A 16574-nucleotide genomic window follows, 5' to 3' on the forward strand; every position below is an offset into this window, starting at 1 on the left:
TTATGCAGTGGCTCCCAGAAACAGATACCTCCCGTGAGGAGACAGAACTGTGGTGCCCCACGGCAACGCCGCACGTCCGCATTTGAAGAAGATGTGCTGCTTCGAGATGAAGAGAACGCGTCAACAAATACTCGAATAATTGTTCGTGAAATGCGTGTTAGTCACAGGATAGTCTGGGACATCCTGTGTGGGCAACAATTACATCTATACGAATTACAAAGGGTACACTCTATGGTTCCAGCCCATTTTCCGTAACGCATTGCCTACTATACGTGGTTCCAGCACCACTACAACGATAAATCCCTGTTTCGACCTCGAGGTTTGTTCACAGATGAATGTAAGATCACTAGGGACCACCTTCTCAATTCGCGAAACAGCCGCGTCAGGGCAGACGAAAAGCCTCGTGCTGTGCATGTTCGAGGATTTCAGCACCGGTTTGGTACTAACGAATGGGTAGGTATCAGAGTGGTCATGTGATTAGTCCGTATCTCCTTCCACTCAAGGTAACTGGTCCTGCATACTTTATATTGCTACAAAAATTTATTGGACCCGTTCTTGGAAACTGTGCCACTGAAAGCCCGTCAGGAAATGTGGTTTCTAGTGCACCACCTCACTTCTCAAGTGCCTTTCGCAGTCGTCTCAATAGACGATATGGTGAAAGATGGATAGGCCGAGGTGGTTCAACCGTGTGGCCGCCGCTATCACCGGATTTAATTCCTGTCGACTACTTCTTGTGGGGTAGTTTGCGAAGTTTGATATACGAGACTCTTGTAGAGACAGAGAAAGATATCTTAGCACGAGTTCTGGTCATTGTACTAGAAATTAAAGGGACACCAGATGGGATGGAGACTGTATACGAGAATATGCTTTTGGTAAAATGTCTGTAACAACGTTAGTGGTCGCCACGTCGAGCCGCTGTTGTAATACACCTTTACTGTTCTGTACTTACTGTATGCGGGTTCTTTTTTGTTTTGCAAAAATGTACAAACGTAATGTTCAATGTAAAAAAGTCCTTAACTGATAAATGGATGTTTCGTTATATTTCCTTTCGAATTGTCACCTGATCATTGTACTACGTCACGCCTAATTCAGTTCCTCAACTGGAAGTGGGTGAGTTAAACGTCTGAACTGAAACAGCCGTAGAACGGAAACGAGATGTTTACGGACGTTGGTTCTTGTTCAAAATATTATGTATTTACTCCCCTCTGCAAGTCCTAGAAGTCTGTAACTGGACTTTCCGGACGCCCTATATGTAAATAAGTGAAATATTTTCAGAGATGGCCGGCCGCGGTGGTATTGCGGTTCTAGGCGCGCAGTCCGGAACCGTGCGACTGCTACGGTCGCAGGTTCGAATCCTGCCTCGGGCATGGATGTGTGTGACGTCCTTAGGTTAGTTAGGTTTAAGTAGTTCTAATTTCTAGGGGACTGATGATCACAGCAGTTGAATATCATAGTGCTCAGAGCCATTTGAACCATTTTTTTTTTCAGAGATGCGAGAACAATTTTGACAACTATATGCTGAAAAAACACAAAATGCTGGTTTTGAAATCAATTATTTACTGCAAAACCACAGAAGGACGACAAAATCATCAGTGAATAACCAATACCACTCATTACTCAGAATAAACACCAAATAAACTACACTCCTGGAAATTGAAATAAGGACACCGTGAATTCATTGTCCCAGGAAGGGGAAACTTTATTGACACATTCCTGGGGTCAGATACATCACATGATCACACTGACAGAACCACAGGCACATAGACACAGGCAACAGAGCATGCACAATGTCGGCACTAGTACAGTGTATATCCACCTTTCGCGGCAATGCAGGCTGCTATTCTCCCATGGAGACGATCGTAGAGATGCTGGATGTAGTCCTGTGGAACGGCTTGCCATGCCATTTCCACCTGGCGCCTCAGTTGGACCAGCGTTCGTGCTGGACGTGCAGAACGCGTGAGACGACGCTTCATCCAGTCCCAAACATGCTCAATGGGGGACAGATCCGGAGATCTTGCTGGCCAGGGTTGACTTACACCTTCTAGAGCACTTTGGGTGGCACGGGATACATGCGGACATGCATTGTCCTGTTGGAACAGCAAGTTCCCTTGCCGGTCTAGGAATGGTAGAACGATGGGTTCGATGACGGTTTGGATGTACCGTGCACTATTCAGTGTCCCCTCGACGATCACCAGAGGTGTACGGCCAGTGTAGGAGATCGCTCCCCACACCATGTTGCCGGGTGTTGGCCCTGTGTGCCTCGATCGTATGCAGTCCTGATTGTGGCTCTCACCTGCACGGCGCCAAACACGCATACGACCATCATTGGCACCAAGGCAGAAGCGACTCTGATCGCTAAAGACGACTCGTCTCCATTCGTCCCTCCATTCACGCCTGTCGCGACACCGCTGGAGGCGGGCTGCACGATGTTGGGGCGTGAGCGGAAGACGGCCTAACGGTGTGCGGGACCGTAGCCCAGCTTCATGGAGACGGTTGCGAATGGTCCTCGCCGATACCCCAGGAGCAACAGTGTCCCTAATTTGCTGGGAAGTGGCGGTGCGGTCCCCTACGGCACTGCGTAGGATCCTACGGTCTTGGCGTGCATCCGTGCGTCGCTGCGGTCCGGTCCCAGGTCGACGGGCACGTGCACCTTCCGCCGACCACTGGCGACAACATCGATGTACTGTGGAGACCTCACGCCCCACGTGTTGAGCAATTCGGCGGTACGTCCACCCGGCCTCCCGCATGCCCACTATACGCCCTCGCTCAAAGTCCGTCAACTGCACATACGGTTCACGTCCACGCTGTCGCGGCATGCTACCAGTGTTAAAGACTGCGATGGAGCTCCGTATGCCACGGCAAACTGGCTGACACTGACGGCGGCGGTGCACAAATGCTGCGCAGCTAGCGCCATTCGACGGCCAATACCGCGGTTCCTGGTGTGTCCGCTGTGCCGTACGTGTAATCATTGCTTGTACAGCCCTCTCGCAGTGTCCGGAGCAAGTATGGTGGGTCTGACACACAGGTGTCAATGTGTTCTTTTTTCCATTTCCAGGAGTGTATAATGACATGTGACAGAAAATTTTCAAAGATTGTTAATACATGCAGTGTGATTCACGAAGATATGCAAATATTTTAATATGTTATTCTACAAGTAAAACTAAATAAAACAGTTTATATAAACGTTTACTTACGCAGTTACGGCTAACAAGATTTTTCCTGAAATTTAGCAACTTCGCTAATATGAAACCATCGCAAAACCGTGCAAGGTTAAAGTAAAGCACGATTTCCATTTATTTTGTTGTTATTGGTCTGGTGAACCTAATAAAACATGACCCACACGTGTATCTGCAGTAGCTTTCCAGAAAATCCAGAGAAGCAAAGATTATTATACACTTTATTAAACCATTCATTTTCCCAGGACGTCTAACTGGCGAGACGTACTTACAATTTCTTCAAGGAGAAATGCTCCGAATGCTCTAAGATGTTCCACTCGCTACACGATTGAAAATGTATTTTCAACACTACGGCGCTCCTCCACCGTTCACGAACGCCATTACTACACATCTAAATGAACATTTTCCCCAGAAATGGATTGGTCGTGGTGCTACACGTCTGTGGCCACCCAGATTGCCCGATTTAACACCAATGGATTTTTGAGTATGGGGATGGATGAAAGACTTAGTTTATGAGGACAAAGTCAATGCACGTGAGGCATTACTTGTTCGCATTGTAATGTTGTTGCATTAATTTGAGGTGTAAGCGGTGCTGATATTCAAGACCATAAAAGTGGGTTAAAAGCTGTGAGCTATGTGAGGAATTTAACCTTGCATTACTGCGCAACTATTTCACAAGGTATCCAGTCTAGCTCACCAAATTCCCAACCAGACTAACATTAATTATATTTTTTTAGTATTCATCTTACGATAACCGGTGAGAGATATATATAACACAGTTTAAATAAAAAGAAATAAATCAGTTTATATTTGGACATTTATTTGAACATTGATCATTGTTCCGTTAAAATTTCAGCATGTCAAACTTGATTCATAACTAAACTGGTGCCTTATTTAAGATTGTAAAAATGTGAGTTTGTTATCTTACGGAACACATCAAATAGGGAGCCAAGATTGGGAGACTACATACAACACTGCATTCATAAAACAACACACGAAGAACGTTGAAACATATCCAAGAGGAAATTAACCACAACCAACCGATTCCATTTTCACCCAAAGACGTTACGTTCGTAGCGCAATCCTGTCCGTCATGAAATTACCACACACTGGTATACTAAATTCATACTAACTCTCTGTGAAATCTTCCCGAAAAGAATAGCTGAGGGATACTTTGATGATTACACCACGTGCTTCACGTGGTCAACTTGGTTTACACAAAGAGTGTAATTCCACAATAATTTTGATAATTAAAATAAATTAGATCGAAAAGCAATTTACAAAAGAAAAACTTCGAACTGGTTACTATCGTCTTACTATTAACCTGATGGGTCAAACAATTGTATAAGCACGTGGTACTGGTCTCACAAAGTACACCCCACGTGGGTTGAACATAAAGAAAAGTTGCTATATTGAAAAATATTGTCAAGACGAGACGTTTATAATCTCACGCACATTCGCATTTAAGATTGATGATCTTAGTTAGAGTTACTGATCAATACGTGGTTCCACTTTACTCACAAAATAGTGACAAAGCAGCGGAAGATATTCTGAACTTCACACTCAAAATACACTGCGTTGCAATTTAAGAAAGCATTAGATATTTTAGAGCTAAACCTGAAATAAAGGTGATTAAATTTTCAGTTAGGCTGGAATTAAGAAATGCATTGTCCTACGGACTTAGCAGACACGAGCTTAGCCGGAGATCTTACCACTTCAGACGCTCGCCGCGGACAGACTGACCTGGGCCGCTACCGAGCATGCTTAACAGATACCAACGGAAGCGACCAGAGAGGCAGCTTCCTATACCAAATTGACAAGGGACGGACAGGACCATACTAAGAATAGAAACTTCTCTGCTTTTAGAAAACGTAGCACCCTGTTCAGACGTTGGTCCTACTGTTCTCTAGCAGACAGGCTTGTCTGCTACCATCAAGCATGCAACTAGAAATAAATTTGCTCATTCATCCTCTTACACAGAAGGGAAGGGGGATGACAGTATCTAATCATATACAGTATATAAAAGAAAGCGGATGTAGGTTCCGTATGAGACTGTGTGACATGAATTACATATAAACGGTGTTTTAAAGTGTAGTAGTGTGACAGATCGTTCTTGTTTATGTGTAAAAGTAACACGTTTCACTGCTCAGTCTCCTCCCAGATAGTCAGAAACACCACAGTAAATTTAGAAGAGGAATGTATGCCGTAAATGACAACATATTTAAGAAATTAACATGCAAGGAATCCAACAGAGACCTTTCAGCATCATGAATGCAATAGACGAAATTAAGAAAAACCCTGTGAAACTGAAACGAGCAACAAAATCTGTTCATACTCGTGCAGCTAAATGCTTTGAACTCCGTGGAGAATTTTTGAATATTTATTGTGAATGTATTGTGAAATTGTACACTGTAGAACTTCTTTAACACTGAGCTTTGTTTTATATCGTTTAACATTAATTCACGTGTGCTATGATAATAATAAAAGCAGATTATCTGACACATTCATAGCGTTTAAGTTAACGTTATTACCATCATTTTTCCAAAATTAAATTCTCTACAACTTCTATTGAAAACTTTGTGCAATTCTCTGGAATTTAAAAAACAAATTGGGCCAAGTAGTTAAAAAACTAAAAATTTTACGATACTACTTCTTTGCTCCTCTGGGTGTTCTGGAAAACATTTCTGGGACATGTTTTATTATATTCACCAGATCAATAACAACAAAATAAATGGAAATCGTGCTTTACTTTGATCTCGTACAGGGTTGCGGTGGCTTCATATTAGCGAAGTTGCTAAATTTCAGGCAAAACATTTTATTGGACCTAACTGTGTAACTAAACATTTGCGAACCTATGTTTGTACGAACTTTTTTCTTTAGTTTTACTTGTAGAATAACATATTAAAATATTTGCATATCGTCGTGAATCACAAAGTATATGTGCAAATATAACAATACTAAAAACATTCACTCTTTCATGCTCTCCCGCGATGTTTTATACGGTGAAGTAGACACTATATGAACAAGTTCCTTCATCTGTAACTTCGTAAATTGCATTCTTTTGTCAGAAAGTCTGCTGCCTGTCTATTTCTTGGTCTGTAATTCACTCTAACCTTTTCTTTAACTAGTTGAGGAGTGTTTTGATCGTTCACAAAAATCCTGATCATTAATGAATTTGACAGCAATTTCGTTATCCGTTTGCAATATAGGACTGTGGACTCATCAACAGTTGAAGTTTCTTTCAGAAGATGTTCTAACCGCACAAGTGGTTTTCAAGCTTCACTTGCAGTCACACACTCTGCCTCCATTGAGAAAAGAGCAATATATTTCTACAACTTGATTTTCACATATTTAGCCCACCCGGGAACTTGAGAAGGATGCCGCTTGGTGATCATTTTGAGCTTCTATCTCCACCATGATCAGCAACACTATAACCTTCAGTATTCCAGTTTTCATTCTTCCCAAACTTAATACCGTACGTAATTGCTAATTTTAGATACCTGAATATTCCTTTGAGAAATGCAAAGTGTGCTTGTGTTAGAGGAGCGTTAAACTCTCGATACCACATTAACAACATATGATAAATCTGATTTTTACCTTGTGTTAAATACATCAAACCTTCAATCATTTTTCGATAGAGTTCAGAATTATTAAAAGGAGGTGGCTCACCCGATATCCATACTGGTTCAATAGGTAAAGATATCGGCTTTGCATCCTTCATACCATATATCCCTAAAATTTTCTTCACATATGCAAACTGTTTTTTTTTTTTTTGGATACAGTTGTCAAACTTCTTGATTTGTAAGCCAAAGAGTAATCAGCCTTTTCTATGGTAACCTGAAAATGTTTACTCAACTGTTCAGTAATCTTAGTTGTTGCATAAATAGAGTCCATAGACAATCAATCATCAACGTAAAACAACAGTACCATGTTCTCACGACAGAACATACATGGATCTGAAGACCTCTCCCGTAAGTTACGTTCAGTAAGAAATTTAACAAGACAGTCATATCAGCATTTTGGAGCTTACTTAAGACCAGACAGACTCTTCATTAGTTTACATACAAGTCTTGTACCATCTTCAAAGCTCTATGGTTGATACGTTCACTGATGAGACAAAACATTATGACTACTGCCACGGCCGCCTGTATTAGAGGCCGGAGTCGTCAAGCTGACATCGTCGTAGCCTGTGACGTCAGTAGGCCGGCTAGCGTGACCAGCTAGGCCGAGACTGAAGTTTAGATTCCGTCGAATGCAGACGACGTGTCAGATATAAATACGCAATCACTTTCTTTTTTTGTAGATTTGGTCCCTATAAATAACACAGTTACCTAGAAAAGCTAATTTCTCGCAGTATTACGCCGACTTTGTCGGAATTACGCATTTTATTCTCGTTTCCTTGCAACGATGAACTTTTCAATAACTCACATGTGCTTCATAGCAGTATAGTGTTTCTTACCCGAGATTTGGAGACAGAAGTACAGCAAACAATTTTGTGAGGTGCCTATTAACATTATTTGCAGACTAGCAATTATTTCAGTCTGTTATTTGAAATGTATTATCATGTTCCTTCCAATATAAATGACAAACTAATATAAAAGTTTCTGACAGCTGCAACATATCTTTCACACCTTTATATATGAGGGTGGCATAATAATAATTTTTAACGAACGTTTTTTGTGTATTGTTCATTAGTATGTTAGATTTTTTTTAAATCACAGGTTTTGCACAATCTACACATCTTTCTGAGTCAGAATGAACTGGGGACCTTGCTGTAGGATTTGCACAAGAAGCATGACTGAAATTTATCAGTGAATTAAAGTTTATTTCATAGTGGCCACCTCCTCCTTGCTAGTACTAATTAGAGCATTTAAGGACTGAGGTTATGAGCAAGAAAGAAGTTTCATAATTTTGTGTCAAAAGTTATGTAATGTTTTTAATATTCTATTAACTCCCTCCTTCTAGGAACATATTAAATGATCATTTTGGAGTTTGGTATAATTATTTAACAATATGTTACACATAATGGAAACCAGTTTTTTGTAGATATCAGTAAGTGGCCTCCCACAGGAGACATGAATCTGTTGGGAATCTGAACACTGAGATGTAACCCTCTCCCTTGCTGGATTTGTAGTTGCTGTTACAACCAGGAACACATTTTTTCTGGCATCTGCAAATAGAATGATGCATTAATTGCTAACATCTTAAATCAAAATACTGTTATGTAAAAATAGCAAATGAGAATTTGAGTGGACTGTTTTTTTCTACTGCTTGGACATCACGAAATTACAAGTCTACAAATATAATCAAATGTGTAGAAATATTCATAATATTAACACAAAATATTAACACAAAATTCTGATACTAAATTTATGTATTCAGAACTTTATTTTCAAATTATATCTACAATATAGTAGAACTTTTGTTGCAATTGTGTAGACGAAAGTCGATCACGTATCACACTTGCACATATACATGTAAAAACACTACAAACTTCTCAGAATTGTATACTTCCATTGTGTTATATCTTCGACTGCAGTCACGACTACTTGCTATAATTTTTGCAAGTCCAGTATAGCATAATTACACTGTAGTGACGCATAAACAGACACCGCGAAAGTACGTAAACAACTGCTTCAGTTCGCTACTTTATAGCCACAGCCATGCGGTACGCCTTAACGTACCGTTGCCACCTTTCAGTCCTCCGGCCTCTAATACAGGCGGCCATGCTACTGCCACGGCGAGGCTGTATGCTGCCTAGCAGCGCTGAGAGCACGTAACGCGGTAAGAGAAGTATATGAGCGGAGCAGAGACGAATGGTGAATCGTTCTAGCGACGATAAGCGAAGCAAATGCGGAAATCCGCCACTTAAGAGACTTTGACAAAAGCCAGATTATTGTGGCCCAATGTCTGGGAGCGGGCACCTAGGAAACGGCGAACCTGGTCGGCTGTCGAGTGCTACTGTCATGAGCATTTATGGAAAGAGGTTGAAGCATATTGAACCCACAAGTAGACGACAAGAAGTTGGACTTCCATACCTCATCATAGAACACAGGGATCGGAGGCTTGCCAGCGATCCGTGGCAGATCTGACGACAGTGTTCAGAGCTGGTGGAGGCACAGGTGTTTTGGAGCGCACCGTTCAGCGGACAGTGTTGCACATGTTGTTCCGCAGCAGAGGACCCCTACGTGTTCCCATGTTGACCCAATAACATGGTCCATTATGATTATAGTGGGCACGGAATCATCGAGATTGGGCCATAGATCAATGGAATCGTGTCGCCTGGTCGGATGAATCTTGTTTATTGCTAAAATAGGTCGATGGTCGTGTTCAGATTCGCTGCCATCCAAGCGAACGACTGCTTGAAACATGCAGCGCACCACGGGTGGAGGCCCGATGGAGCACTATTATGTTATGGGGGACATTCACCTGGGATTCCATGGGACCTACGGTAGTAATCGAAGGCACTTAGACAGTCGTCGACTATGTGTACCTTATTAGGGACCACCTGTAAACCCTTTTGCTTGATGTCTTCCTCAACAGCAATGGCATCTTACAGCAAGATAAATGTTCATGTCACAAGGCCAGAATCGTGCTGCAATAACGAGGGGCATGATACTGAACTCACATTGATGTCTTGGCCATCAGATGCGTCTTATCCGACACAGATGAAACCCAGCTGGGATGCTATCAGGCGCCAGCTCTGCTCCCACAAACCAACCGCCGTAAATTACGAGAAGTGTGTGACCTGTGCGTAGGCATCTGGAGCCACAAACCTCTGTAAACCTGTCACGTAGTTGTCGAATCCATGGCACGCAGAATCACTGCAAAATTGCGTTCCAGAAGTGGACCGTCATGCTTTTAAGTAGGTGGTCGTAATGTTTTGACTCAACCGTGTACATACTTTCTCCCTCAAAATACCATAGAGAATTGCTATCCTCACATTAAATTGCCTTATACACCAATTATGCTAGACTGCAAAACTCGACGGGGCTCTCATCGTCTCAAATCTTGCAACAGAGCTAAATTTGTCAGTGTAATCTATTCCAATGCTTTCGCCAACAATCGATCCTTATCTCGAACCATTTCATTATTTACATTCAATTTTGCAGCAAAATATCATCGATCTTCTGTTACTTTGTTTGTTTTAGTGTTGAATCTAGTTCCCATGTTTTATTTTTTCCAGAGCATTCATCGCTTCCTTAGTTCCTTTCTTCCATTCAGCAGAACTTTTTGACTGCACTGCTTCTTTATAGTTCCTTGGTGTCTCGCAAAGAAGCACCATTCTTTGTTGATAGGACGAAAATTCACAGTAACGTTGTACTTTGTTCATATTTTGCCATTAACGTAAATTGTGGCTTCCATCATGTTCATTTCTTGCTTCCAAGTTGCTCACAACATGTTCCTCAGTGTCATGTAAATGGTTACTAAATCTTTTGTCATTTATTGCTACATCATAGTTCATACACTCCCATTCACTATTCTCTTCAAAAGTAGTATGTTCACGTTCATTTTCTGTAACGTTTTCATTTTCATCTAAACCTTATACATCAACAACCCTTTTAGTGTCTTGAGTAAGTGTTTTCTGTATTCGTTTGCACTTGAATTTTACATCTCTGCAAACATACACACACCTTTTTTCGGGAAAATAAACGCAGTACCCACAATCATCATAACCAACCACTTACTCTTTTGAAGATTTAGCATCAAATTTCTTCCGTTTTTGTGTAGGAATCTAAGCATAGCATTCCCTACCGAAATTTCAAAATGACCTTCATTCTTCAAAAATATTTCGACTGTAATTTTACCTTTAATTTTAGCGAGATCAGTTGAATTCAGAAAGTATGTTGCAGCCAAAACAGCCTCACGCCGCAATACTTTTGAGAGGTATTGAGCGGGGCCGAGCCAAGAATATATCATCCCACAAAGGATTCTATTTTCCAACTCAGAATCTCCATTCTGCTGAGTATGTGGTACAGTAATCGAATTTTTCAGTCCAACTGAATCAGCAGCCTCATGTACATATTTTTTATGGGACCCCTTGTCACTATTTGTGCGTAATTATTTCACAATAACATCAGCTTGAGTTCTTACCGTATTAATGACAAAACAAGAAAGTATCGATGCCTCTGCAAATCATTTTCTTCCATTGGTCTACAAACAACCACATATACTAATTCTCCAGGTATAGTGGGTTTCCACACTATTTCACCAAACGCTAGTCCATGACGTTTACGTAGACGTATCCCTCACAAAAGCTGCTATCAGTCTTTGTCTCTATACCACGATCCTTCAAAACCTGGTACACATAGCATTTATTATGATGATCCATTTTCTCATGCCATCGCTGTAAAGTGGCATCAGTTTCAAGAGCAATAAAACAATTTTCTTGGTGAACAACCTTCACAGCTACATGATAAAGTTCATTTTCGCCGTTAGATACAGCAATAACAATCGTAATGTTGTTTTAGAAAAATAGTCACGATTTGCCATCAAGTTTGACTATTTGATTTATTCCTTTTTGTGCAGCTTTATTAACAAGAATTAAGTTACAGGACCTATCAGGGTAAAACCAAACCTCCTCAAAGTACCGTTCTGTCCCTTTCCCTCCATTGAATACTTGTACATCAACTCGGCCTGTACCTAATGCTTCAATCTGCACATCATTCTTGGCACTCTCCATCTTCCTTGAAGTTTCGAAAGATTCGTACTTAATGTATCAATCATACTGATTTGTTATGTGATGTATCGCAACACTGTCGATGTACCACTCATCACAGCCTTGTGTATTTACGTACATCTACAGAAAAATTGTTGCATTTAATTATTAAAACTTTTTTCTGAATTTTTGATCTGTGTCACTACAACAACTTGAATTCTCCACTGATTTTGCACTAGCTGACAACATAGAATGGTCTTCTTTGTCTATAATAATCAACAAACCACACTGTTTCATACTGTTTTCGTAAGTGACCTGCTTTACCACATGAAAAACATTTTCTGTCTTCATTCCTATTACAATGAGACATTTTCAGTGTATCTGTTTCAGATAAAGTTTGTCTTCGCCTTTGTCGCTGCTTGTTAATCTTCATTTTCGACATGGTAGCTGTAGCAACACTTTCGTCATCACTATCTGTTATTCTCAGTTCATAATTTAAACACCTTTTTTGTAACTTATTCCATGTCTTTTTTCAGCAGGTAAATCATGGCATGTAAGAGAAACGTAATAAAAGTCTTTGGCAGTGTTTCCAAAAATCGTGCACATAGGTCACCGTCATCGATCGGCTTGGCTAACAGTGAAAGTTTAGTTTGTACTTCATCAGATTTCGCTCAATTATCTTGTATACCACCAGATGCTTCCGACACAATGTTATGAAATTTGTGTCTAAGCAAATCAATGTTGTCGGCCGTCTGAACACCGATAATTTTATATAGTTTATCCCAAATTTCTTTAGCAGTCTTGCATTTCCCCAACACGAAGTGAAGGCTTGAAGTCAAACGACAGAATTAGCCATTTCCTTGCTTTTGCATTAGCCTTGGTGCATTTAGAAAGATAGATTTCGTAATTATGTACACTTTCTTATGACTTCATCGGCTCACATTTTGGGACTCAAAGATTTCGTCACACTCTGAAGTAGTTCTCATTATGATTCTCCAAGATACCCATTTTTTTTTCGCAAGTGAGTTTTTCAATTTACTGTCTTTTGTCGGCCATTGTATCGTATTTTACACTTATATAACGTCGAGTTATCGTGGAAATCCGCTACAACTGTCACACTTCAGCCATGCTGTTCTAGCATATTGGCAAAACATCAAATGCTGTCTTTGATACGAAACATATACTCAGCCACAAAAGTATGACAATACCGTCAGTGAATAAAGAACATCACTCATTACTCAAACTGAGCTCTAGTGAAATATATATATATATATATATATATATATATATATATATATATATATATATATATATATATATATATATATATATATATATATACTGAAAACGCTAATACTTTCAAACTATGTAGTAGAGCTACTGGCAATGTCAGGGCCTCAGCGCTGTGTAAATCTTGAAATAATTTGGGTGGTAGCGTAAAGCCGAATCTTTGACTTATTATTAGAACTAAAAATCTGTGGAGAATTCGAGTGGCGGGTGTCAGGGAAAGTATTAGGGGAAAAGCGAGAGAGAACTGGCCCAAGAGTCGGTGGCTCTGGTGCAGATGAGAAGAGTTCTTGGAGTTGCTATAGCTTTATCCAAATAACAAAGTGATTGACAGTCGAGCATGGAATGGGCAGAGGTTGGCAGTTCGCCTTGAACAGCATGTGCAACATGGCTGCGGCGACAACATCCACGTATCTGGTTCCTGGACACGTTCATACGCTTCTCACCAATGAGTAGAACTGGGTTTGCTTAACGAGGTGGTAAAAGCCTTATCAACTTCTTGCTCACTTCTAATCTGGTTTCAGCCATTCTCTCTTCTAAAATAAACTCGTCACGTAGAGAAGCGATACAAAGAACGGAAACAAGTCACGTTGTTACATTATTAGTAAAAAGCGTCGTCCATAACTGACCGCGATAACAAGGATTTGAGATAGCAGAGCGATATGGTAAAGTTTAACAGAAAATAAAGCATGATCAAGCTTACTCATTAATCCAAATACTAATAATGATAACAATAAATGAATCGTTGTTGTTAATGTTTGCAAAAACTATTGGAAATATAACTACGCAGGGTTCCGCGGCGAGTGTCAGTTGACATAAAAATTTTCTGAGTATTGTACCGCGTCGTAATGTAAAAAACTGAGAAACCAACGTTTCAGTCATGGCTACAGCGGCGTTCTTCCGGTACTATCAAACACAGTTACTGTGGCCGAAACGTTGGTTTCTCCAGTATAGTTTTTTCGCTATGATGCGATACAATACTCGGAAAACTTCTGTGTTAGCTGCTGAAAATACTATAATCTGGCCACGTTTCAAAGACTTCCTTTTTACTTAATTATAACGGATTAATCTTTTTTGCTCATATTGATTATAAGTATCGATATCCTGGATAGGGTATTCCAGAGTGAAACAGTGACGTGTTGCGAATCTAAACGTATTTCAATTAGGGACTGCTAAGAATAATATTTTGGAATGTAGCGTATGTTAAAATTCGTGAAAGTGAGGTATCATAATGTCATTATCACAGTGATTCGCACAGTAGATAGTGCTTCATTTTTTATTTTTTATTTTATCATACGGAATTACTTTAAATTTACGGTTTAGAAACATAACGCAACTAAATTTATCGGTCTCTTAATCCTTTCGGTCACGAATTATTTTGTCCTGAAAAAAAAATCATGGCTTTGCCATCCAGTTATCCGAATTAAAATATGATTTTTCAGCTGTATAAAATATTCCGAGGTGCCCCCTATAGGGGGATACAACGCGTCCCCAAATGAGGACACTGTGTTCAAGAGGGAGCAGTAAAGGCGAGAAGTAATTTTATTTCACTAAAATACATAAATTACGCAGAGCTTACTTAATGATTATACAAGGTGTTACAAAAAGGTACGGCCAAACTTTCAGGAAACATTCCTCACACACAAATAAAGAAAAGATGTTATGTGGACATGTGTCCGGAAACGCTTAATTTCCATGTTAGAGCTCATTTTAGTTTCGTCGTCCACCTACGCTCAATGGAGCACGTTATCATGATTTCATACGGTATACTCTACCTGTGCTGCTAGAACATGTGCCTTTACAAGTACGACATAACATGTGGTTCACGCACGATTGAGCTCCTGCACATTTCAGTCGAAGTGTTCGTACGCTTCTCAACAACAGATTCGGTGACCGACGGATTGGTAGAGGCGGATCAATTCCATGGGCTCCACGCTCTCCTGACCCGGTTTGCTGCACCTGTCAAATGATTTTTTGTCATTGACCACTAGAAGATGTCCAACGTTGTCCAAACGAACATCAGCTTCTGGACGAACTTCCGCATTGGCTTGTTTTCATATACTTGAAGATGGCATTGGTCTCACACTAGTGGGACACCCCCCTTTCCTGGGAGCTGGCTTATCTATTTTTGCCAGTACTTTCGCCACTCTTGCTATAAAGTGAAGCAAATCAAACCTATAGTATAAATTGCTATTACAAAAAGAAAAGCTCATAAAAAACGTACATCTGAGTAGCCCAGATGAAAAAACCACTAAATTCATTTTGTGTCGATTTTGATGTGGGTACACACCCGTATAGACTTTTTCAGCCCCTACATATATTTCAGGTTGCAAAACCGGCAATAAACCGTCGGAAATGACTGTTCGGTTTCTAAAGCAGCTAACTGCATGTTGTCTTCCGGTGCAAAGCATGCTAAGTGGCTGTTGTCCTGCCACGTCCAGATGCAAAGCACGTGAACAGACATCAGACATCAGACTTACCAATCTGGACATTCAAAGCTACCTTTGTGTCTGTTACGTTTAGAATGGATATTTCTCTTATTCAGCTTTAGGTTGGCTGCGCTGTAACAAATCCGTCTGCAACAATAACATTTCCGCAGCCAATGCATTGTCGCTTGGATGGGACGAGTGCTTCGTGATTATCTCAGTGTCACTTATCATGCAGTTAAAACATCCCACCATGAACCATGGACCTTGCCGTTGGTGGGGAGGCTTGCGTGCCTCAGCGATACAGATGGCCGTACCGTAGGTGCAACCACAACGGAGGGGTATCTGTTGAGAGGCCAGACAAACGTGTGGTTCCTGAAGAGGGGCAGCAGCCTTTTCAGTAGTTGCAGGGGCAACAGTCTGGATGATTGACTGATCTGGCCTTGCAACATTAACCAAAACGGCCTTGCTGTGCTGGTACTGCGAACGGCTGAAAGCAAGGGGAAACTACAGCCGTAATTTTTCCCGAGGACATGCAGCTTTACTGTATGATTAAATGATGATGGCATCCTCTTGGGTAAAATATTCCGGAGGTAAAATAGTCCCCCATTCGGATCTCCGGGCGGGGACTACTCAGGAGGATGTCGTTATCAGGAGAAAGAAAACTGGCGTTCTACGGATCGGAGCGTGGAATGTCAGATCCCTTAATCGGGCAGGTAGGTTAGAAAATTTAAAAAGGGAAATGGATAGGTTAAAGTTAGATATAGTGGGAATTAGTGAAGTTCGGTGGCAGGAGGAACAAGACTTCTGGTCAGGTGACTACAGGGTTATAAACACAAAATCAAATAGGGGTAATGCAGGAGTAGGTTTAATAATGAATAGGAAAATAGGAATGCGGGTAAGCTACTACAAACAGCATAGTGAACGCATTATTGTGGCCAAGATAGATACGAAGCCCACACCTACTACAGTAGTACAAGTTTATATGCCAACTAGCTCTGCAGATGATGAAGAAATTGAAGAAAT

The sequence above is a fragment of the Schistocerca gregaria genome, chromosome 4 (assembly GCF_023897955.1).
Source record: "Schistocerca gregaria isolate iqSchGreg1 chromosome 4, iqSchGreg1.2, whole genome shotgun sequence".
In the NCBI taxonomy this organism is placed as follows: domain Eukaryota; kingdom Metazoa; phylum Arthropoda; class Insecta; order Orthoptera; family Acrididae; genus Schistocerca; species Schistocerca gregaria.